This window comes from Lichenostomus cassidix, chromosome 1 (genome assembly GCF_008360975.1).
Source record: "Lichenostomus cassidix isolate B80296 chromosome 1, HeHo_3.0, whole genome shotgun sequence".
NCBI lineage: Eukaryota > Metazoa > Chordata > Aves > Passeriformes > Meliphagidae > Lichenostomus > Lichenostomus cassidix.
In genome coordinates, this window is record NC_139479.1 from 8070646 (window position 1) to 8094322 (window position 23677).

The following is a 23677-nucleotide window of genomic DNA, read 5'->3' on the forward strand; positions in this document are numbered from 1 at the left end:
AACCTACAGGACTGCTGATCTCCCTCCAACCACAGTCAATGCCTGCAAGCTACATCTAATTTCTGCAATTACTGTAATAATATTTCAAAACCAAAATCATGAGTGTTTAAATACTAAAGCAATCATAATGTTAAAGCTCATTAAGTCTATGAAGTAGACCTTGCTGTGTAAGAAAGCAATAAATTAACTTGCCTGATTGTACAAATAAGAGAGCTAGGACTAAGCTCAGCACTGACAGCCTGAGTATTCATTAAACATTGCTTCTTCTACAGGTCTCCCTCCACTTGTTTTTCAGCCCTGATAAAAAGGTTTAAATAACACATAAAAAAAATAATTATATTTTCTGTTTCCTTGCTGTAGAAATGTAGCCTTACTCAGCTGCCCAGTCAGGTTACAAATCTCAGGAATAGGGGACAGCACTGCCCAGAGAAAGCTCCCTATGGAGACACTGCTGGCTGCCACCCCAACCAGAGTGGCTCATTTTTCAAGTGCTTTACAGTGGGGAAAGGCAGCAGCCATTCAGGCAGGGATCAAGTGCAGAACAGACCGGAGGCAGAGAGTACACCATGCAATTCACTTGGGAACATAAGCCCACCCTCCTCAGAGATCCTACAAAACAGTGAAAGAATCTAAACCCTTCAGTGATGCTTTGGAATGAACAAATATAATATCTAATAATATTTATATTAAGAGAAGATTCAGGGGAATATGTCATGTTTTAGGTAATATACTTACAAACAGGAGGCAAGGAGTGGGAAGAATTACATAATAAGGTGGCAATCTTTTTCTTTTGTTTTGCTCATCATTGGGTAAACATGGTTCACCTTTCTGGCTGAGCATTTAGCCAGAAAGGAAGACACATCTCAGGATAAGAATGGAAATAAAATTCAATGTGTCAGTTTGTGAAACTGAAGAAACCAAACAGATCTGAACCAAAGAATGAATGAAGGAAAAATATTTCTGCTATTGTTAAGCAAATAACATCTGTGCAATGTTCAATCAGCCACAAAAATATGAGTTAGGGCTTGAGTCATCCCGGTCTTATTGCTTAGTCACAGTGTGTATGAAGGCAGCAATTCATTCAGCACTGAACTTTACCTTGATACATTTAAGTTAAGCCCTGTGTCTCTACAATTTCTGAAATAAAATTGAAACAAAAGCAGTGAATTGAGGTCTAGAACGGAATGGATTTATACACAGTCGTAGATCAAGTTCTAGTATTCACCTTATAAATTTTGCTTTATACCTGCATAAGTTATGAATTTAACTAAGATTCACAGTTATGAAATTTAGCTAAGACAAGTTGAAGGAAGTTTATCTGTTCTTTACTTCTAAAGTTATTTAGCACCCTTTCCCCACATTAAAATAGTCATGGCAGTTTGGGAGAAAGAAATCAGTTCTTGGCACTGAATTCTTTTAGAAATTGAAAGCAAGTACAATGCCAGCAAGATTCCTAATTCTTTCTAACCACTAGCATTTCTTACAGTATCAACACCGTTTAGAAGAAGTTAAATTGATACATATTATGTTATGGCATAATTGCATTTGACAGCAGGATACACAGGAAGGCAGCAGCTCACAGAGGATACCTGAAAGCCACTCTCATCTCCCTTACTGGCCAGATGTGGTCACAACATTTATTCATCCGCCTTAAATTCCCTGTCTCCTCTCCACTGGGACTTGAAGCAGTATCCACCAGCATGTGTTGTGAGACCCCTGGGGCAGTGATCTGTCCAGCATTGGTACAGGAAGCTTCATCTGATATTCAGTAGAAAATGCATTGTAGAACAAGAGCACCATTTCCATTACTTAACAACACTCCCTCATAAAAAAGGCTCTCTTTCTGTTAACTGCAGCAAGTGGTTGACTGGAATGTCAGCAGGTTTAGTTTATTTTTTTTTCCCCAGCAGAATCTTCTCACCAGAAAACAGGAGCTGACATGTTGCACAGAAATGGATGAGGGTTCTTCAAACACACAATAGGAATCTATTTGTATCTTCAAATTCAAATGTTTTCACTAATTTGCTGAGTACTCCAAAGGAAGTGCCTTCACTTCATCAAACATTTCATTTTGCACAAAAGCTCATGACTCATCTGAGGTTTAGTCCACTTGAAAAAAGTCTGTCATTGACTTTGCTTTCTTCATGAACAAACCAAAACTAAATCCTCTCTGAGCTCTGCAAGAGGACTGCAAGAAGACTGCTGAGGAACTGCTGCAGAGCCAGAGAAGAGGAGCCATTTGGGAAGGAATCCATGAAGGCAGTGAAACTCACTCTGGGCTTGGGGAGAAGGGAACACAGACCTTGAGAGTGAGTGCTTTGAATGAGGAAAGGTGCCTGGGCAGTGTGTGTGCAGGAGATGAGAAATCCAGTCGTCCATTATTTCAGCCTGTTGGATGCCAAGTGCTTGATTTGCCTTTCTGCCACAGCAGTGGGGTGTAGTAACACTCATTTTCAATTATTATTGATAATAACTTTCTATTTGATTTAACAAAGCAACTGGATTCACACTCTAATGGAAGGGACTAAGTTTGGTCTCTATGCTTACCAAAGGTATCTAATCATACATTATGTGATTTCTCTCTATAGATGTGTGAAAAGTCTTTAGGAGATTCACCTGTACATGCCTGGGGTGGAGGTCAGGAGAGTTTGTGAATTTTGGACTAGGTAATCTTAAATGTCCCTTCTGATTCAAGCCATGAGTCTATTCCATGATTTCTCTTATTTCTTCTGACCTAATCATTCCAGCCTCTACAAACTGCAGAGAGAAACAGGCATTTCCAGGGCATGACTCAACTCATCTTCACAGGAGCACTTTAAAAAGGTCAGAGGAGCCCCTGTCTGGTAGCATCCATTTCTCTCCACTGACTGTGAAGGAGATGAAGCATGACTACCTCAAACACCAGCATGCAAACATGTGAGCAAATGTGTCCTACTTCTCATTTCTGGTATAAAATGAGATGTTCACTAGGCCACTTATCCAGAAACCTACCAGAGGATATAAACAGTTTAATCAGAGAGGGGGATGAGTTTGGAGTGTTGCCTTGTTTTGTTTTCCATTAAATACAATGCTACAATGTTTTTCTCCACAAACAGCAAATAAAGCTAACAGGACTGTTAGATCTTCCATGAAATGCATCACTGTGTTGCTCCAGAGCATCTGCCTCAAAACAAACACTGAAAGTTTGCATATATAAGAATATTAGTTTCCAAAATTCTTGTGGCAGGCAGGAAAAAAAACCCCACAAAAATCTAGTAAGAAAATGTAATCTCACAGGTTGCACTGCTGTCTGTCTGAAGTCTGGGTTGTGCATCAGCCATCAGAGCCCTGGGAATCCCTTTCACTGGGGCAGAGGAGGTAGTGGAATACATGGAGTCTTCTCTCTGCCTCCCAAGGTGAGATTTGTATCCTCATGTCTAACCAGAAGAGCTCAGAGTGGCAGGAGATGGTCTGTGGGGAGCAGCTCTGCATCGAGTATGACTGAGAAGCAGAGTTGGATCAGTGAGAGAGAACTGGCAGGAAGTGGATGCAACTGCTAAAAATGACTTTCTACAACATGACAGAAGATACAGATGTCCATTGCAGAAATACCTGGGGCCTTGACCAGTCTTTGTCAGCAATCTGAATTTTTTGAACATAAATGGCATCTAATATACACTATATTATGATACTTTTTGCTCACTGTAAGAAAATGATCAAAAGCTTTCTCATCTACCCTTCTGACCATGATCTGCCAAGGTAGCTCCATGGTATAATACTAGAGGGTGTTGTACAAACAGCAGGAACATCCAGAAGCTCTCAAGAAGCACCTCCTATTCCAACACAAACACCCCTCATCATGCCTCTTCACTACAGCTTCCCTTGTTACCATACCATACACATCTCCCTCTTTCCAGCTAGATGTGTAATTCCAGTGGCACTAGAAGCAAAAGGGTTGAAGAACCTGCAAGCGAACTTCCAGACTGTCTGCCCATCCTAGGGCAAATTTTCAGAAGACCAAGTGCTGGGCACAAGCAACCTACTGCTGGGACATCAGCTTTTAGGTGAAATGGCAAAAGAGAAATTATTCAGGAGAAAGACTGCACAGAGCTGCATTCACAGGATATTAATTACAACTTGACCTTTCTGCAGCATCTTTCTGCTTCCTTTAGGCCAAGATTTACTGCAGCTAGCTGCATAATAAGTGTTTCAGCCTTTTCATTGCATTTGCAATGTGGACAGCTTATGCCACTCGAAATTATAGCAAAATTTATCATTATGTGAGGATCAAACTACGCACTGGTCAGGGTTTGAGACAGAAAGCACAGTGGATGCAGAGTTCCAGTAGCAAATCTATGAAAAATCTTGCAGAACAGGACAAGTCATCTCTGAGATGGTCTAGTGTACACAGAGTAGGCAACCAAAGTCTGGCAGCATGGAAAGGATTGTAGCCCCATATCCTTACCTGGACAGAACACCTCCCAGAGGGCAGGGATGCAGTCAGGAGCTGCCAAAAGTGGCATCTCTGACACTGGTGCTGCCTCTTGCTACCCTACAGCAGTCAGCCCTTCACAACCTGACTGTAAAGCCAACTTCCTCCTTTATCAGTACAGGTTTTAAAAGCTGAGGATATATTTATGGAAGCCTGGTTAATAATTTTTCAGTGTGAATAGAGCTGCCTTTTTTCCTGTGATCAAATGCTAGATACCCATGTTCCACAGCTGAGCATTTCTCCTTACATATCATGTAAAAGCACCAACTATAATTTAATAGATGCCTTCAGGGAGTACATAGGAGTGAAAAGGACAGTTTGAGCTTGGGGCTGTTGAAAGGTTAATAAGATTTATCTATTCAATCACTAACTCACTCAGAGCACAGAGATTTGGGGTAGGTTTTGTTATTTTCCCCACACCAGTATATCAGCCTGCTGTTGCACACAGCTCATGCTCAGCCTAGCAGGCACTCTCAAAAGGGCTCATAAATGCACCTGGTTGGAGGCAGAATAATATTCCAAGATACTCTGGAAAAAATGCCTCCTTACTTGGTAAATTGAGATGGCTAAGGAAAGAAAAACGCTGATTTTTAATTTTTTTTTTGTCATTTATTTCAATAGTAGATCAAGGGATCTTTCCAGTCTGTTGGTTTGGAGCACCACTCAGCAGTGAATAGTGCCCTGTGCTCCTACCTGCAGCCTTTTGGGGACAGACAATCATTTGGGTCCCCTCAGAGACTGCAGGGGAAGAACCCATCAGGACTGGAAATCGATTCTTTTATGACAGAAGAATTAGCCTCCCCAGTTTAAAAAAAGCCCATGGTTTTGACTCTATCTACATCTTTACTCTTTCCTTTATGATTACTGCAAACCAGCAAGCTCTAACATACTTTTCCTCTTTAGTTCAAAGCCCCTAAAGGAATGTTTTTGGAAACCAGAGAAAATAAACACAAATAAAAAAAGAGTTTTTTTTAAAAAAAACACTTTCTGATCATCCTAAGTTAATATTCCATAATAACTCCTACCTTTACCACTTGTGAGTATCAGTAATATTCTAACCCTCAGCAATTAAGTTTGTGTGTGTGAGCACAATCCCCCACAGCAATTGTTGCTATATTGTAAATAATTTTCCTGGAATTCTTCAGGAAATAAACCAAACCTGAAAATCAGGAAATCTTAGGCACAGCTTTCAGTGCTACATCAGACTTTCAAATCTTCAACACCATTAAAATGTGTCAATTTTTATTCCACTCACTTGGCACTATGAAAAGATTTTAAAAATACACAACCAAAAATCTTGTTTTCCACAGTATTTCTGTTCCATTCAACAACCAAGAAAGATAATGGAAAGGCAGCTGCCCAAAATTTCCTCCAAGTTGCACCATTCAGCCTTTAGCCCATCTCTCATTAGTGGCACATTTGCTCACTCTGAATACAGAATTAATAGAAGACTTTAGCATTTTTTATCATACTTTAGCACATGTATCCAAGTACCTTATAAACTATGATCAATGTATAGCAATTCTGATATATTATTTTTTATTTTGAAAAGCAAAATCCTACAAGTTAATGACAGGACAAGAAGGGAAACACTTTGGTAATTTTTGTGTGGTGGTTGGTGTTTTTGTTTTGGTTTTTAGGAAAAGTGATAAAATGGAAAAGCAGTTAGAAGTAGCAAGACTATGTTTCCATATTAATATTCAACAGAGCATCTAAAAGCAACTGGAAATCTGAAACTCTTCTCTGAAACATTCGTTTAAAAGCATCAGCACTATTCTAAAGCTAATAATTCCCACACAAAGGAATAGCAAGGGACAATGAGAAAGTCTGTCACAGAAGCTAAACAGCTTTTCCAGCTGTGAGATAGCATCTTCTTAGAAAACATTACAGGACACATAAGAAAAGCTTATAGAAACATGTAAGATTTTAAAAAGATGCAAAAAACAAACAAAAAAAAGTTTAAGTTAGAGAGAATATTATTAGGGCTGTATAATGCACAAGAAGAAGCAGTAAAATGGAGGTCAAGTCTACATTACAGTTTCAAACTGCTGTTTGAAGGCTGAAAATATAACCAGGAGCTAAACATAACTAACATAGCTTTGTCTTTGCCTCACATGATTTACTGAATGAGAAGCAGAGCCCTGTAAACAACACACCTCAGGCTATTAAGAGCACACTGAACGAATAAATATCTTCCTCCAATATGAGGGGACTTGACTTGGAAACAAATAATTGAAGCTTTTCAGCTGCTTCAAACTTAAACCAAAAACCTACAGACCAACACGAAAAAAACAGAGGCTAACCTGATCTCTTTATCAACCTTCAATCTCTCTGTATGGCTAATTTTTAAATATTTGTTCAAAATAATATCTGAAGATGAAATTGTGTTTAGTACTTTAATCCATTACTGAGAAATCTACAGGACTTTTCTGAAATAATACATCAGATCACCCTTAGAAAGGGCAGTTACTTCTCCTCAAATAATGAACCCTAAAAACTTGAAACCACATTTTAACAAATCTATTCAGGTTCTCAGCCTCTCTCTCTATTCCTTCAACTCTTACATTTATAAATAAACTACCTGTAGCATTAGTGAATAGCCTCTTAAAAAGAAAAGCACAGTACATTACAAAACAATTCAGAATGGCAGATGGAAGCACTTTGTGGTTGAACTCAGCGTTGTTTAGCAGCAGTTTGATGGCACAGCTCTGCAGAGCAGCTTTGCCAGCCCATAGGTCAAGCACAGCAGGAACTCAGACATCCACAGAGAGCCCACAGGATGCTGAGATGTTTGCACACAACATCCTCACTAAGACCTCTGCCATAAGGAAACGTGGTGCTCAAGCAGGGAACACTACTTCATTAATAACAACAACATTTCAAGCTTTCCTTGAATTAAATTAGAGCTTGAGCACTGCTTTTTGGGGCATAGCAGGGGAAAGGGTTGGAGGTTGAAATGTGCTTTTCTATGGAAAGGATCAATCTTTAGATAATTGAATTTTCCAACCAAGACATGATTAACTTTGATTTATTTTGGCTATGTTACTCAATAGATTTGGCAAACCAATAAACAGACACACTTTATAGAAATTACTTCATTTCTCAACTTTCCATTTTTTTTCTGTCTCAAGGAGAGTTTTACCATCAGAGATGCAGAGCTGTCAAATCTCATCTATAAGATCCACTCAGCTCCCACCTTTAGCTCCTTTATTGTTCAGTCTCCCTCACAGCAACCCAAGTGATTTTCCCCAGTTGTGAACAAACATCTGGCCAGCTCACCACACATCTGGATAACAGGGGAGGATTAAATCTACTGTGCTGCACCACACATCTCTCCTGGCCATAGCTCAGCAGGGAGCTCAATCCCCAGGTGTAGATTCCCTGTGCAGATCCAACCCTTCCAAACAACCCAAAGTGCACAGGAAGCATCCATCCCACAGCTCAGGGCAGAGGTGTTCCTGTGACACAGCAAGGGATACAAGGCTGCACAACCCAGCAAGAGAAACGAGAGGTTTGGAGGTGGTGTAGGCCAAGGATACCTTGCCCACATGTGAACAAAATCTGATTTTTTTCACCAGGCCAGACTAGTATCCCCCTGGGATTTTTGGCAGATAAAGGAAAGGCTGTCTCTGTCTAATCACTGAGGAGCTGTATGGGAGATGATCTCACATGTGGGATGTTCTCCTCATTGTTTGCGAAGTGAGTAAGCCAGGATACTCAAAAATATTCTATTTAAATAATAAAATAAATAATAAAAATCTTAATTATTTATACACAGTCCAAGTGTTTGGGAACAGGGCTGTCCTACCCATGATGGCAAAAGGAGAGGCACAATTAGATTTCCAGGTGTGGACTAAAACTGGTTTAATAAATGAATTCATTGCTCCTAGATGCATTAAGTGCCTTATTGCTGTTACAAACCAGTTGACAAGAAGATTACTCATGACCTGCTGTGGAGGCAAAGGGAAAATATGATTGAGTATGAAGTGCATGAATGCTTTTAGACACTGGAACATTCCTTCCAGCCTGGAGAAGGAAGATTTGCTGACCACTTTGACACAGATTACTCAGACTGCTCATTCTCCTGCTGCCACAGAACTGGGTAAGAAGGATTTAGACTGCCAGGTTCAGCAGAATTCTGGGGAACACCTGATATTTCATCTTATGTGTGTTTATGTATATAATACCACATTAAACCATTCTCAAAATCCATGCACCAATTTACCTGCTCTGACATCTTTCTCACCTTGAGCTCTCTGGAATTTTCATCAGCTTTTCAGGTATTCACTTTTCCTGTAGTAGCAGGCAAAGCTTTCTGCAGTTCATTTAAAGGCATTTAAAGACAGGTTTAGTATTATTTGGCTCTCTCCAGCTCTTCAATTGGATTGTGTCTCCTCAGTAATTTATTACAGAGATTTCTAAAGTAAAAGTTCCATCTATACAAGTAATTTTCATGTAAGTTATTATAAAATCCCCAAATTCTAGGGAAGTTTCTTGAATATTTTTCTGTGTTCTTTGTTTTCTTGAATATTGTTCTGTGATATATTGGCATGCAAATTGTCAGTTCACCACTGCTTATGAGACCCCCTAAACCCATGTGAAAATATGGAAAGGGATAATCCTCTAAGAGAAGCAGCAGGCTGGTACAAAAAGGAAATCATTGCCACCCAACACATGTAAACCACAGCAAATCTCTTAGCTTCTCTGTGCTTCTGCTTGCAGGGGGAACTCCTTCTCTTGCTGCAAGAAGTTATGCCAAAGAAAAACACATCAAGGACCACAAGGCTCACTGACACTGTGAGTATACCAGACATTTCCCTAAAATGCACACGTTATATAAAATTGTTAAATTCTCCTTTTATTTTCTGTGGCAGATAGAATGCCTCCTTTCTTGCTTTGTATATAACATTAGGCAGGCCAGGAAGCCTCTCAATTAAAAACTGGGTTTTTTTCCATTGTACAAGGTCAATTCACTAATAACTTCACCAAGTTACCTATCAGAGATGGGGCTCTTAATTATATTCACATTGGTGTTTTGGGGCATATTTTAGATGAAAATTTTCTGAAAAGAGTAAGGAAATAAAACCACCACATTACTTTACTTTGTCGTAGGTGTACCTAATTTCCATTTTCACAAATTCATATACAAGCTGTAGGACAGACTTCAGACATAAAAGGATAGAAAACATTTTCTGTCAGAATATTTTTTTGCAGATGCTGTTAAATTATGTCCGGTTAAAACCAATCTTTAAGCTTGTGGAGGAAGGTATAGGTCATACAAGTTCAAGAAAGGCTTGCAAATGCTACCAAGTACGTGAAGACAGAAATTTCCCAATGGTCAAATTTGGGTGATTTTTTAGGAATGGAATGTGAAGGAAAAACACCCAACAAATAAACAAAACACAAACTCAACCTCAAAATAAAATAAATACAAAATGAAAAATATACTATGTGCAAGATATTGTGGGCAACCTGATCTATAAGAATTTCTGGTTATGCCACTTATAGTATATCCAAAACAATTGATTCCATCTGTTCTCCTGTTCTCACTCTTAACAGAAGGGAAGTTCCTTCCAGAATTCTATAACCATCTTTGTCATCCCTTAAACAAAGAAATTCAAACTTCTGGAACAGCTGAAATTATTTGCCTAGCTAAAAGAAGTAACACTACTCTCACCAAAACAATTAATTCATTTGGTGACTTGCTCATCTAAACCAGTACTATAAATGGTGCAAAAGTTAAATAAACTGGTAGACTGAGAGAACAAGGCACTGGATGCTAGGACTGATACCATGGAGTAGCAGGACAAAAAGAACTCAATTTGGGAGGTTTCACAGAATTTAGAAAGATTGCTTTGATTTTTAGACTATCAGGTCTATTAATTGCAACAGTCCAGACACAAATCCAACTAAGGTAGCGCAGGGACATCAGTTCCATTGAATTTTTGATTTATGGAGAATTGTGGGGAGGAAAATGAAAGTACCCCTTGGTATTTGCTCCATTCCTTTTGTACTTTCTGGCATAATGTGAATGCTCATTCTTTGGTCTCAGAGAACAAGAAAAGCTGCACTAGCACAGGTCATGAAATACTGCAATGCATCACAGTTAATGGTTGTAAGCCTTAAATACTATTTTGCTGTTTTCCACTTGGCTGACTGCTCTTCCCTTTTTATTCTTTTTTTTCATTTTGTCAGAGCTTCTCTCACCCCCACCCTATTTGAGGTCTCCAGACACATAAATAATTGAAGCTATTTAATGTGGGGAAGGTATAACAGTATTTTGGCAAAGTAGTCACTCTGTCCTTCGTGCTGTACTGGAATAAAAGAGGGAAGAACAATTGTACCAGGGGTTGGAAAAGGGACTCCAAGGGTGAAATAATTAGAACTGGGAAAAACTATCTGGTTTTGCTAGAGCTCAAAGATATTAATTCCTTTGTGCTTCAGCCATTGTGACTGCAACAATCATTCTGTTCAAACTCACTCTGGACTAAAACCTACTCAAACCAATCCAGTTTAGATGTTTTCCCAATGCAGAACTGCCACAAACCTTGGAAAGCCCAATTTGATTTTCAAGACTGACATTAAAATCTGCCCCCATGAACATGCATATCTCAGTTTCACAGGATTTGGGTGTTCATCAAAGATTGAGAGCTACCAGTGTCCAGTTCTGCTCCCAGCCTCCAGAGATTCCAGATGTGCAGGGATGCCCACATGTGAGGGAATGAACCATTAAAGTTTGTGTCTGGAAGGACACTGAAAAAACTCCCCCACCCATTACTCTAGACAGAATTCTGCACGAGAACAAAGAGCCCATTTTGAATTGCTTTAAATACTGGGATCCATCTCCTCTGGTAATATAAACTCATACAGCTCTGCTGAAGAAAAATGAATTATTATTTTATTGTTCAGTTAGGTTCAGCTCCATTTTTAGTTTCCCTCACATGCAATACTTTTAATACAATGTTGTGTTACAATTGTTAGAGAAAAACCAAAAGGTCTCAGCTAGCCAGGGAACTGTAATAAACCAGAATAGCCCCTGAGCACATCAAAGCATAATCTTCCTCTGGTAGAAACGCTGGACACCTTTTCATCCAAAAAAAGCATAAATTGTAGAATTTCTATTTATTTCTAGGGAATCCAAAACCTCTCAAGTACCACATAGCATTTTGTTATGACACCATCATGACCACGCTGACCTATTTACATTTCATTTTATGTCAGGGTTTCAAGACATAATAGGACAAGTCAGCCTCTACTACTGAAGAAATAACCCACAGACAGAAAGCCAAAATTATGCTGTACCATACTGTGTATTTATCAAATCAACATCCTCACATTCCATCAGGTATTAACTGGACATGCAGCAGTAATAAGTTGGGTGGATCAAAGATGTGGAATTCCTTAAACAAGAACAGAAATGTTTTAATGTATTAATAGTAAAAAAATACGGTCATAGTCCCTTAAATTAAGGATGCAGGCATTGTATAGTACAAAAGGAAATGACATTTGGCTAATTCAAAGGCATTTGTGACTTGTGCCTGACCAGTTGAAAGATTCCCATTTTTAGGGTTGCTGTGCATTTGGCCCATTTTCTTTTTGCACTATCCATAGTCACTGGTACACAAAAAATATCAAACCACAGGGAGTACACTTCAGTATTAGAGGTATTTTCTGCTGCTATTTTTAGGCACTCTTCCAAAAGATCAAGTTTCTGTCCATGTGTTTAAAATGAACCACAAACTGATTAGGTATACAAGGTCTTTCAATACTAAACAGAAACCCACTGGGAACAAAAAAATTCTTTCTAAACCTCAGATTCAAACACAGGTTTGAGTTGTCACTGACCTCCTGCTTATTCCCTGGCTTGTAACTGGTTATTTTGTTATTAGAATTACCTTTCAAACAAACAAACAAGCAAGCAAAACAAAATAACCTAAACATCTCACATTCCTATCTATGTGAGGTTGCCATATGATGATACATTATTCTGTCCCTCTTGCCATTCCTCTGTTCCTTGAATGCCACAGTAAAAACCTCCAACCTGGTTACAACAAACTTACAATCATCCATGCAATATTGTCTGATGGCTGGTTTTGCTATCTAATGAAATATGGTATTGCCCAGATTTAAAGTTCAGAAACAGTTATTGCTCTTTAAACATTACTTTCTCAATTAAAAGGAGAAAGGTCAGACAAAAAGAAGCATTATTTGTGATATTGCTATGCATTTCAATGTCCTCTGAATCAATCTGCAGTATGTTTAGAATGAAGTTAATGAAATTAATCTTTCTCTAGTAATAGAACTGGCTCAGAACAATCCCATCAGCAACCAAGATGTGACTGAGTGTGGAGGTTCAGTGACTGAATCCAGAACCTTCATGATCTCAGCAGGCACAGGAAGGGACAGAATAAAGACTGCACTTGTACAGAGAGAGGACTTTCAGAGGTATCAATCATCCAAGTCTTTCACCAAAGCCTGAAGCTGAATTCTTGATTGCTTTTACTTCCAAACACAGTCTTTTCATATTTGGAAATATGGTGGGGCAAAATGACACTAAAATATTTTCACAAAATTAATCAGAAGTGAGCTCATAATTTCAATTCAGATATAAAGACTATGACATTAATTATTTAGACACTTAATTGAGAATCTGCACTTTCAAAACTAGTGTACCACAAATCATTTTGACATGTTTCTGCTCTCTTCCACAACAGAAGTGAAATGTCACTGGCAAGGTCATGGTTTAAAGAGATTTCACGGAAAACAACAAATTCCTGCTGAATCAAAGGTTGCCTCAAAAAAAAGTTTTTAAGTAAAAATTTGATCAAGACAGGGTTCTACCTTGCCATGGATGACACCATGTAAATAATGACATTAAAAGTTCTCACAATCATAACAGAAACAAACCCCTTCCTAAAGACATTCAGGAAAACCAGGAAATCCAAAGGAATATTTCTAGTGCCAAATGCTTACAGATACTGGGAGGCTGAACAGCTCAATTTGCCTGAATAAACTCCATTTGGGTTCTGCATCTGCATCTAGAAAGACTAGAACCAGACAAACATTCCCAAATGGAAGCACAGGATTTACAAACACACCATGGCACACAGAATTCCCAGCCCTCCTCCAGGGCACTCCTTGCTTTCCCCAGCACCAGCCAGGTGACTCTGCTGGTGTTTGCACAGCTTACTCACACTTCTCCACCTTTCTTTGTTGCCAGAATTCCCCAGCAGAGACGAAATACCAAGGAGGTACAGCCTTCTCCCTTATTCATTTTCAGTCTTACCTAATAAATCGTTTTTCTTCAGTTCATTAATCGCTGTTCTCCCCCTAACTGCTTCCTACTCATCCATATTGTTCTGACAGTGAGGGTTTCAAAGCTAGACAGAGTTAAGAACTACATTCCCATTAAAAACTCATTATTTTTCCCCCTCTAAAACTTCACATTAATAGTAACAATAAAGAAAGCACTAATCTGGATAGAGATGCCAACAGCTAAAAGACATTTTCACTACCGCAGCATCTGATTTTTAAAATATTTAAAAGGTTTAAAGTGTATCTGTAGAAAAAAGGGATAGAAATGCTCCTTGAGAGACAAATATACTTGCACTTTTGTTCCAGAGCATGAATAGAGTCAAGGAAGCTTTTTTATAGTTGGCAACTGGGAAAAATGTTACAGAAATATCTAGTTTAGAAAACACTGTCAGAAAAGTGTCTTCTGAAATGCAACATCTCCCTGCAGGCAGATGTGCTGCCTTTTAATTTTTTACTATTAATCTTCAGTGCAAAACCCAAATATATTTCAAGTCTAAATCCTTCAAGAACACTCACTTTCCTCGTATTTCAGTCTTCTGGGTTACTTCAAACAGGATTAGGATTCCTCATTCCCCATACAAATCTCATGTTCTTGGCTGTCAATGTTAACACTCCATGGTGCAGTTGGTGCCATTGCTGCACTAATGCCTACAGTGAATGGATGCTGATTCCTAGACCATACCTTTATTTAATTGAATATTTATTTTAACTGCAGCCTTCCAAATTTGCATGTGTGTATAAGCACCTGTAATCTTGGCATTACTCATTTTTTATTTATTTTCTTAACCAGGTGTACTATTGTGGGAATGGGAATTTGGATCCTTATTTCCTCCATTTTTTTCTCTTCCCTGACTCACCAGGCACCAGGGATTTTGTGCAAAGATTGAGGAAAATGAATGAGGTTTTGGAACCAATAACAAGTAGAACTCTTCCCAAGACTGACCTTCTATAGAGCTCTGCAATGGCTGCAGAAGTAAGGAGGCAAGCTCAGATTCAAAGCACATACAGCTGCTCAAAAGGCCATCAGTTTGTAATGCAGTAACTGCAAATGAAAAATACAGTCTCCAAGTGACAAATGGTTTGCTTTCAAACACTGCTTTTTCCCCAGATATTCAATAGCAGAATCCTTGGAAACAATGTTCCCGTGGTCATGGACATTATATTCCACATTATTCAGATAACACCTGCAACTTTTGTATCATACACAAAAAAAAAAAAAACCAAAAAACCCAAACATCTCCTTCATGCTCCATTCTCCTGTTCAAGCCCTGGAAATACACTGGTGCTGTACACAATTCCTACATTGTCTCCATCCCTGTATATATTTTATAAATTATATAAAAACTTGGAGACCTTGATGCTGTGAACATGTTTTCCTCCCATCTGTGGATGCACTGCTACTCACTCAGCTTGCCAGGCACAGTTTGTACAGGTAAAAGGTGGCAGTGTAACCCAAAAGTCACTGGAATCCCAGTGCAGAGACACAATTATGTCCAGCTGCATGCAGAGCACAAGTCATCCACACATATAATGCAACCACTCCTAAAAAGCACAGGCTGTGGTGAAAGGTAATCTCTAGGTTGTGGTGAAAGGTAATCTCTCACAAAAAAAAAAAAAGTTGTATTTCAACCATGAGGGATGCCCCAGGTAATTTAAATATTCCAGAGATGCATTTAAGTGAAGATGCAGAGCAACTCCCTTCAAAATAAATAAAATGCTCATTTAAGGAGCTTCGTTTTAATACTCATCTGTGGAATAGAGTTCAAACCACAATGGAATTTTCTTTCATTTCTGATTCCATTTCTGTTTCTAAGCAATACAAATAGCATACCCAGGGAAAAGTTACGAAGAAAATAAAAAGGTACAGATTAGAGTAATTGAATAATAAAGGAATTTCAGTGCAGGCAGAGAAAGATTAAAAACAAACAAAGCAGACAGATTCAGTTCCTAAGCAATTGATTCTGTTCTGAAGCTGAGCCCCAGCATATGGAAAGACCCACAAAATGGGGTCACTCTGTCACACCCAGGACAGACTGAGACAAGCTTAAAAAAGACTTTTTCTTTTTTTTACAGCAGAGCCAGGATGTTTGGAACAGAAAGAATGCAGAAAGCTTTATCTTCATACATTGCATGTATCTGTTTATGCATTCCTTTAATATAAAGAATTGAGAAAAGTTACTGTAAAATTCAAAGAAATACCCACGTAAGAGTTTCCTATGCCAACAAATTACCTCCTACCTACCACCATTGGAAACAAATCCACACTGGTCTTCAAGGTCTGCTCTTCCCACTGTGCTTGCCTGTTCTGCTTTCCTGTATTTCCAGGCTCTGGGACAGCAAACACACGAGAGTGCTCATCTCTGGTAGGAATGAAGTCTGATTAGAAGGCAGAGTAAATGTAGGCAAGGCAAAGAGCAGTAAAACTCTGGGAAACAATGCCCAGTCACAACACAGTCCTGCACTGCAGATGTCCTCAGCCATCCTTTCCAGCAAACAGTCCCTTCCTCCCTCCACCCCACGAGACCAAATGTCTTACTAATAGATGGTAGTTAATTATCAGATATAAAATTTATCTCTCTTGATAAGGAGATTTAGAACATTATGTAATAAGGATATGTTTTGCAGACAGGCAAACAACTAGATGACTGCACCATAACACTGAAAATTGCTCAGTAAGATCCTTTGCCCCTGCTGTCTTTCCATTGTAAAACAACAGCTACAACCCAAAATTCACATAGAATTTTGGTTAAATAAGCATTTCTCCATCCCTGAAGAACTTAAGATTTCAGCCACCATAGAATCTATAAAAGTCAAACATGCTAGGAAGTATTTCTTAAGGGTAAACATAGTGCTGAATTCTGCTTTGAAATGTTAACATGTTAAATAGCTTTAAACACTTTGATTATTGTCTGCACCCACACCTGAGCCTTACAAACCACATTCCTCAAACCTTACTCAGATCTATGACTAGAAATTCTCATTGCAACTTTTACCTCCCCAATCTTCCCTATAACTGCTTTGACAGAAAACATGGAGACCCCTGGATCTAATTGCAGTAGCAATTTACATTACAGATACACAGAAAAGCATACAGTGAAAGGCTAACCATTGATATTGCAGAAACACAGAATGGCCTGGGTGGAAAGGGACCTAAAAGTTCATCCAGTTCCATCCGTCCTGCCATGGGCAGAGAGTTTCCACCAGATCAGGTTGCTCAAAGCCCCACCCAAGCTGGCCTTCAACACTTCCAGGAATGGCTCATTCACAGTTTCTCTGGTAACCTGTTGCAGTACTTCACCAGCCTTATGGTGAAGAATTTCTTCCTAACATTCAACCCAAATCAACCCTCTTTGAGCTTCAAGCCATTCCCCCTCATCCTATCACTACATGTCCTTGTCAAAAGTCCCTCTCCAGGTTTCTTGTAGCCCCCTTTAGGTACTGGAAGGTGCTACCAGGTCCCCCCAGGGCTGCCTCTTCTCCAGTCTGAACAACCCCAACCCTTTCAAGCTCTCCTCATTTCAGAGGTGCTCCAGCCCACTGATTATCCTTGTGGTCTCCTCTGCAGTCACTCCAGCAGCTCCATGTCCTTCCCAGGCTGGGGTCCCCAGAGCTGATGCAGCACTACATGTGGGGTCTGACCAGAGCAGAGGGGCAGAATTCCCTCCCTGGCCCTGCTGCCCCTGGTGCTGTTGATGGAACCCAGGACACCTTTGGCTTTGTAGGATGCAAGGGCACATGGCTGGGTCATGTTGAGATTCTCATCAAACAACACCCTCAAGTTCTTCTCCTCAGGGCTGCTCTCAATATTATTGAGCTCTTTTACCTCAGGGAGGTTGGGGAAGCAAAGGAAAGAGAGAATACATGGAGAGTGTGCTCTCAGAGATGATGCAGCTTTCCTGATTACGTGCCTGATGGAGGCAATAAGGGTTCATTATGATCACTTGTTCTGTCCTCCCCTACATGTAGCCCATAAGATTTCCCCATACTAAGTCCTGTTATAAATAAACCTGCCTTGAGAAAAAGCATCTCTGGTTTGAAGATTTTTAATGATGAAAAATTCTAAGGACTTGTTAGCCTAATGAATGCTTTTATTTTAAAAAACTGCACCCTCTCTCTAGTCTCAGGATATCCAACTTCAATTTCCAGCACTGGCTGTTCTTAGACACTTTCTTTCTTGAGTAAAGAAGCCATTTCTCACCTCAACCTTTTTAGGCAATGATCCAACCATTTCTTTCTTTTGGATCCACTGAAAATAATGCTCCAAGCGTCTTTACCACAAGGGGCTTTAAAAAGCTTAATGGGCTGCACCTTGAGCAAATCTCCCAGCTGAAGGGCATATAGCAAAACATTAACACTTGTGCACTCCACAGGTAATTGTCCCACCTGCTCCTCTATCTTCTCACATGCACTTAAAGGGCTACTGCCCTGGCAGACACATAAAGTCTTTCCTGCTAAGGCTTTCCAAGAATTACTAACTCCGGGGTGCAGAACCCCTAACTGTTCCCATGCTATGACTCCACACTTGGAATACTGAAATGAGTGGTGGTTAGCTGCATCAGAAACTATCAATATCCAAAACTACTGTGTAAATGGTTCTCAGCCTCCATCATTTATTCTTTTCTTTGTATAGCCATAAAATAAAATTGAAGTTATACTTTACTGCATTTAAGAGTAAGTAACTATAGCTTTTAAAGCGAAAACATAGAAGAAAAATTTAGGCAGTACACGGCAAGAGCTGATCTTCACCTGAGCACCACAGATCTGCTCACCTGCTCGGCTCCTGCTCTTTATCATCCCTCCCAGGGAACAAGCAACCCCAGACGGCATCACTGACGGGCAACATCCGCCACCTCGGATTCTCCCAGTAACACATTGTAGAAAGCATTAAAAAACAAGCCCTAACCAAATATGCAGGCACCTCTGTCAGGTTATTCACACCGAAAGCTCCCTGTCTCCGGGCAGGGCGCTGGCGGGAGGATCTCCTCTCCATCGGGACCGCGCCGCAGCCTCCCTCCTCGGGTCCTTCTCTCGGCGGAAAGAAAAGGGGGAAAAAAGAGAACAAAACCAAAACAACCCCCCAAACCAGTTGCTGCTAAGAATGACGGACTCACCAGGAACAGCGGCGGGAGAGGAAAATCATGTACAAGCAGCAGCATCGCTGCCGCCGCCGAGGGTTCGCTGCTGCCAACTCCGCAGCCCGGCGGAGCCGGGAGGTGATGTCCCCCTGTCGCCGGCTGTGCTCCTGGCTCGGGCACGGAGCGCACAGCACGGCCAGCCCCGCACTCACTCGGGGCACCGGCAGGCTGGCAGGGACTCCCGCGGGTGCAGCCCTGCGACAGCTAGCCTGTCACCCCTCCCGCAGCCCGGGGCTCCCGGGGGTGGCTCCAGCCCAGCCGTCCCCGCCGGGAGCAGAGCCTCCTCCAGCGCGTCCCTCCGCACCTCTCCCGCTGCCGAGCCGAGCCCGCGGCCGCGCTCCCGCAGCGCCTCTCGCCGGCCGGGATGCTGGCGGGGATGCGGGGCTGGGATGCGGGGATGGGATGCTGGCGGGGATGCGGGGCTGGGATGCGGGGATGGGATGCTGGCGGGGATGCGGGGGGAGATGCGGACCGGGAGCTGGGGCTGCTGTCCCGACCTGCCGGGAGCGGGGCGGAGCGCCTCCGCAGCGGCACCTTTCCCTTCTCCTCCTTCTCCCCTCTCTTCCTTCTCCCTTCTGCTCCTTCTCCCCTGTTCCCCCACTCCCCGTCTCCTCCTTCTCCTCTCCCTTCCCGCTCCCCCTTCGCTGCCCTCCCCAATGTGCCACCTCTGTCCCATATCGGGGGAACCAGTGGGGACTCAAACTCGCCAGGTTGTCACCCCATCCTTCCGAGGGGGTTGGGAAGGGTGTGCATCCCGTTAGTATCATCTCCTAGTTTTCAGCGGGAGTTTAGTGGTGTGGAACTGGCAGCTCAAGGGGCGATTCGGTGACTTCTCAGGAAGGGTTTGGAAAGGGAAAAAACCCGGTTTTTACTTTAAAGTTTTACGGTTTTTCAACCTTTAGTAAACAACAGCTGTATCTGCACAGGGTGAGGGAAGTGTCCGAAAGGTAAAACTGTACTTAAGGGTATAATAAAAGGCACTTGTCATAGCTGTCCTTCTTACACCTATAGGCAACACTTCTTAAGCTTTCTGACCATCACTTCCAGCGGTTCAAGTGAGATGGATTTATCAAACAAGTATTTGCAAGTATCGCAAAACATTCAAAAATTCAAAAGTAAGACAGTGAAAACAGCATCTCAGTTCATCCAGATGAATTGAATGATTCATTCGCCCTCGGGTACCTGAAGAGCTCACATAGCAGGCACCTAAGAAAGATAAGGAAATTAATTCAGAGCTTCCTTACATCTTAAAATACTATTTTGAAATTGGTGTAATAAACAGAGGTAGGGCTGTTTATGAAAACACTTGAACCTTTCTTTTTCACAGCTGTGAAATTTTATCACTTTTAAAAAATTCTGATGCATACAACCAAAATTTCCTGCTCAGCTTTCACATAAAAAATTTAGCACAAAATTTGCGGCATATGCAAAATAGAAATATAACATTACTCATTGCCTTCCAACTATTTTTTTTAAATTGCTGGTTTTGTGTTATTCCAAATAACGTGTGTGTTGGAAAAATCTTATTCTTAGGAGGTACAATATTTACTCGGTTAGCATATAAATACACCACCTTTGGAGGATTATTTGAGTTTGCTACACTTTATACTCACAACATTGGGTTTTGGGTTGTTCAGGCAAAGCTATTGAAGGTATCTGCTCTAAATTAAATGCTCAGGTACATCCTCTGCCTGCAATTACCAGAATAACACATTGCTCTCTATAACAGTGTGAATCATTAGCTTCACAAGTTAATACATTCTGTAATGCATGATTTAATTTAAAGTATTAAAACAACAGCTCCAGATTCATGAGGGGTTTTTCACAGTTTCATCTTATAAATGTTGTTTGGGGGGCTGGTGAAAGGGAGGGCTGACAGCCATTTGCACATCAAGAGCTCAGGTACAGCACTAGCAACCAGATACCCAAGTACAAGGAGAATTTCTGAGAAACATCACAGACCTTTTGTGGTTCTCCTGGGACAGAAAGCAGCCACTCACAGAGACTGGAGGCCCCATATAATTCAGGTAGCACTGCCCACACCAGCTCATATTTATTAATCACCCTTTGTGATCCATAAGAGACCACATGAACCGAGGGATTTGTAAATCAGGATTACAGAAATCTGTGGCCTATTTAAAACAAAGGTCAAGTGTTCTTGTTATTTCTTTGGTGACTCCAATCTCCATCAGTAACACTTGCTTTGCTGTAAAGAATTAGCAGCTTTATTAGGGATGAATTGCAGAGCTCGTGGCCCTTTGCCAGAGTGCTGTGACAACTCTCTTGTCCTCTGGGACAGCAGTTTTGCAGCCAGTTTTCTTCTCTGGATACAGAATGGCTAACTCCATGCACCAGAAATCAAGGAAAGTAACAATTTGTTGATATCCTGGTTCACACTGCCATAAATTCTTCCAAATACGAAGAACTTGTGCAAATTACACAGAGGTCAGTTCAATAACATTAACAAACAAAACCTCATTTGCTTCCATTTCAGGTAGCATTGAGTGCTCTGCAAGCTTTTAGTTCTCTTCACCTCAATCTAATCAAATAATAAATATCAGAGAAATAGGCTATCGATGCAATTTTCTAAACTTGAAGGTTTTGGGTGAAAGATCATGTGCCATTAAATAGAAAAGAGATTTTCAATAAACACCCAGAGCTTTTCACAGTGAGAACTGCTCTGGGATAACTAGTTACATTACTCTCCTGAATAACACATATGCTAGGAGCAGATTTTGAAAACAAAATTAAAAAAAAACAAAAAGGGTTGTTTTTTTTTTGAGGGAGCTGAGATACACAAGTTCTCATTGTCCAGCCGAACACTCCCTGGGCTATTTTCCAAATGTATAATTGCACTCATCATGGAGAGAGGAGTGTGCCTTTTGCCAAATCCATCCTCAAGGTTTTGAGCTATCACTTCCTGGAGGTATTCATTAAAAAACAGAGACCTCAGAAGTACCCTCTAGCAGTCAAAAACTTAAGGAAGACATTTCAATGAAAGTGTCCTATTTCTGTGAGGGTTTTTTTTTTCAGTGATTTGAGCTCTTGCATGTTCTGCATTTTAAATTAAGAACTTTTTGGCATTTCTTTAAAAAGGCTCCCTGTTAAAATTTTAATGTGGCTTGTGATACTGATGTGCTTCTTTCCACTTCCAGCTAACAGGAGAAAATATCAAATTTATGTTTGGAAAAAATGCCTGGTTTGATGAACTAATGAACACAAAGGCAAGATAACATTTCAAGAAGAAATACAGTAACGTTTTCAGGAGCAATAGCACCATGTTTCTTCAAACCATTCATCCATTCACTCAGAGTTCCTTCTTGAAAAAAGCCAATTTTATTTAATCAACGTTGTTATGCCTGCTGTTTCAATTTTGTTTAAAAATACATTTAATCTCATTTGAGATAGTTCCTTCACAATTCCTGCTTGGTGTGTGACATATGGGGTTTTTTGGAATTTGTCATAGCCCCAACACTCTTTTTTTCAGTTTACATCATAAATCTTTATGAGATCAGTGTAACCAAGTAGCCATGGGATCCAGACCAACCTGCTTTTCTCAGGATTTACATTTTGTCTTTGTAACAATGGCAAGTCAGAGCTTCTTGTCCCTGAACTTACTTGCCCCACTGTTTTTACTTACGTGACATGGAGAGGTTTTCTTATTACAAATCCAAGCTTACCTCTGAGAGAAAAGTGGAATTTTCCAAGCTTCATTCCAGGTATTCACTGTCATCTCAGCCATCTCTTCCTCTCCATACTAAACAAGCATTGTCAAAACCAAGATGCAGGAAATGTTGTACAAGGAGAATGAAGCCTCTTGTACCAGAGGGCAACCCTTTGAAGAGGTTTTTCTTAGTGTTAGTTACTACATCAACAGAAGAATTATGTGTCACAGACTTAGAAATGACAAAGGGAGAACATTATGACATTAGCTCTTCTGAGACAAGGCCATTTCTTTTCCAACCACTGAAAAGATTCAGAAAAGCAGGTATTTACAAAAAGCTTTTCAGAGTAATTACAGCATCTCCTGCTCCTTTTGAAGGAGAAGTTAAAAGCATACTCAGAGAAATATCAAATGCAGCAACACATTTGTGTTTCCCTTCCTCACATCATGAAATGAGGTATCTATTTAATTTCTCCTGCTTTTCTTTAGTACATTTAAAAGAAGAAGAATAAGAGAAGGCACTAATTGGTGCCTCACTACGATATATTAAGCCAATATTTGAATTACTGCCTAGAATGGACTCATGCAAGCTAAGGAAATGCTCTTCCAAACCCCATTACTGTGGGTAGTATTTATTTAGACAGTTACTTTGGTGTCATCTATGCCATTTTTTGCACAAGAAAGAACTATGCAAAGTGAGTCAGGGCTGTAGAATGAAATACTGCATAAAGAAGGATCAGTTAATATTCAGGTACCTGGTGTTCCATGCTGAAAAATATTTCTCCAGGCAACACTGAAAAAACCATTGAAAGAACCTGAACATTTATGATGCAAAACATAAACTGGGACTCAAACATATATTTTCATTCTAAATTTATCAAAGCACTTTTTAGAATTCTCATTTTACTTCAAAATAGCTAGCTACAATTTTATTAATTAGCAAATTGAACGGTAAAATAATTGTGGTTTCCACAAATGTTTTATTGTAAATAATTTTAAAGGCATCTACAAAATTCCGAAATGTTTAATGAAACCAATTGATTTCCTATAAATAAAATTTGTAAGGTTCATCAAGAATATAGTTCAATCTTT

General features: G+C 40.2%; 1 protein-coding gene across 1 annotated transcript in view; it reads right to left on the reverse strand.

Annotated features, from left to right (window-relative positions):
* The window catches only part of SYTL5 (synaptotagmin like 5), a 74705-nt gene extending 55415 nt beyond the window's left edge, over positions 1-19290 (reverse strand). Inside the window, exon 1 of the mRNA XM_085049238.1 lies at positions 18898-19290. The gene's annotated coding sequence lies outside the window, so the exon portion shown is untranslated. The remainder of the gene's footprint in view (positions 1-18897) is intronic.
* Positions 19291-23677: the final 4387 nt, after the last annotated feature.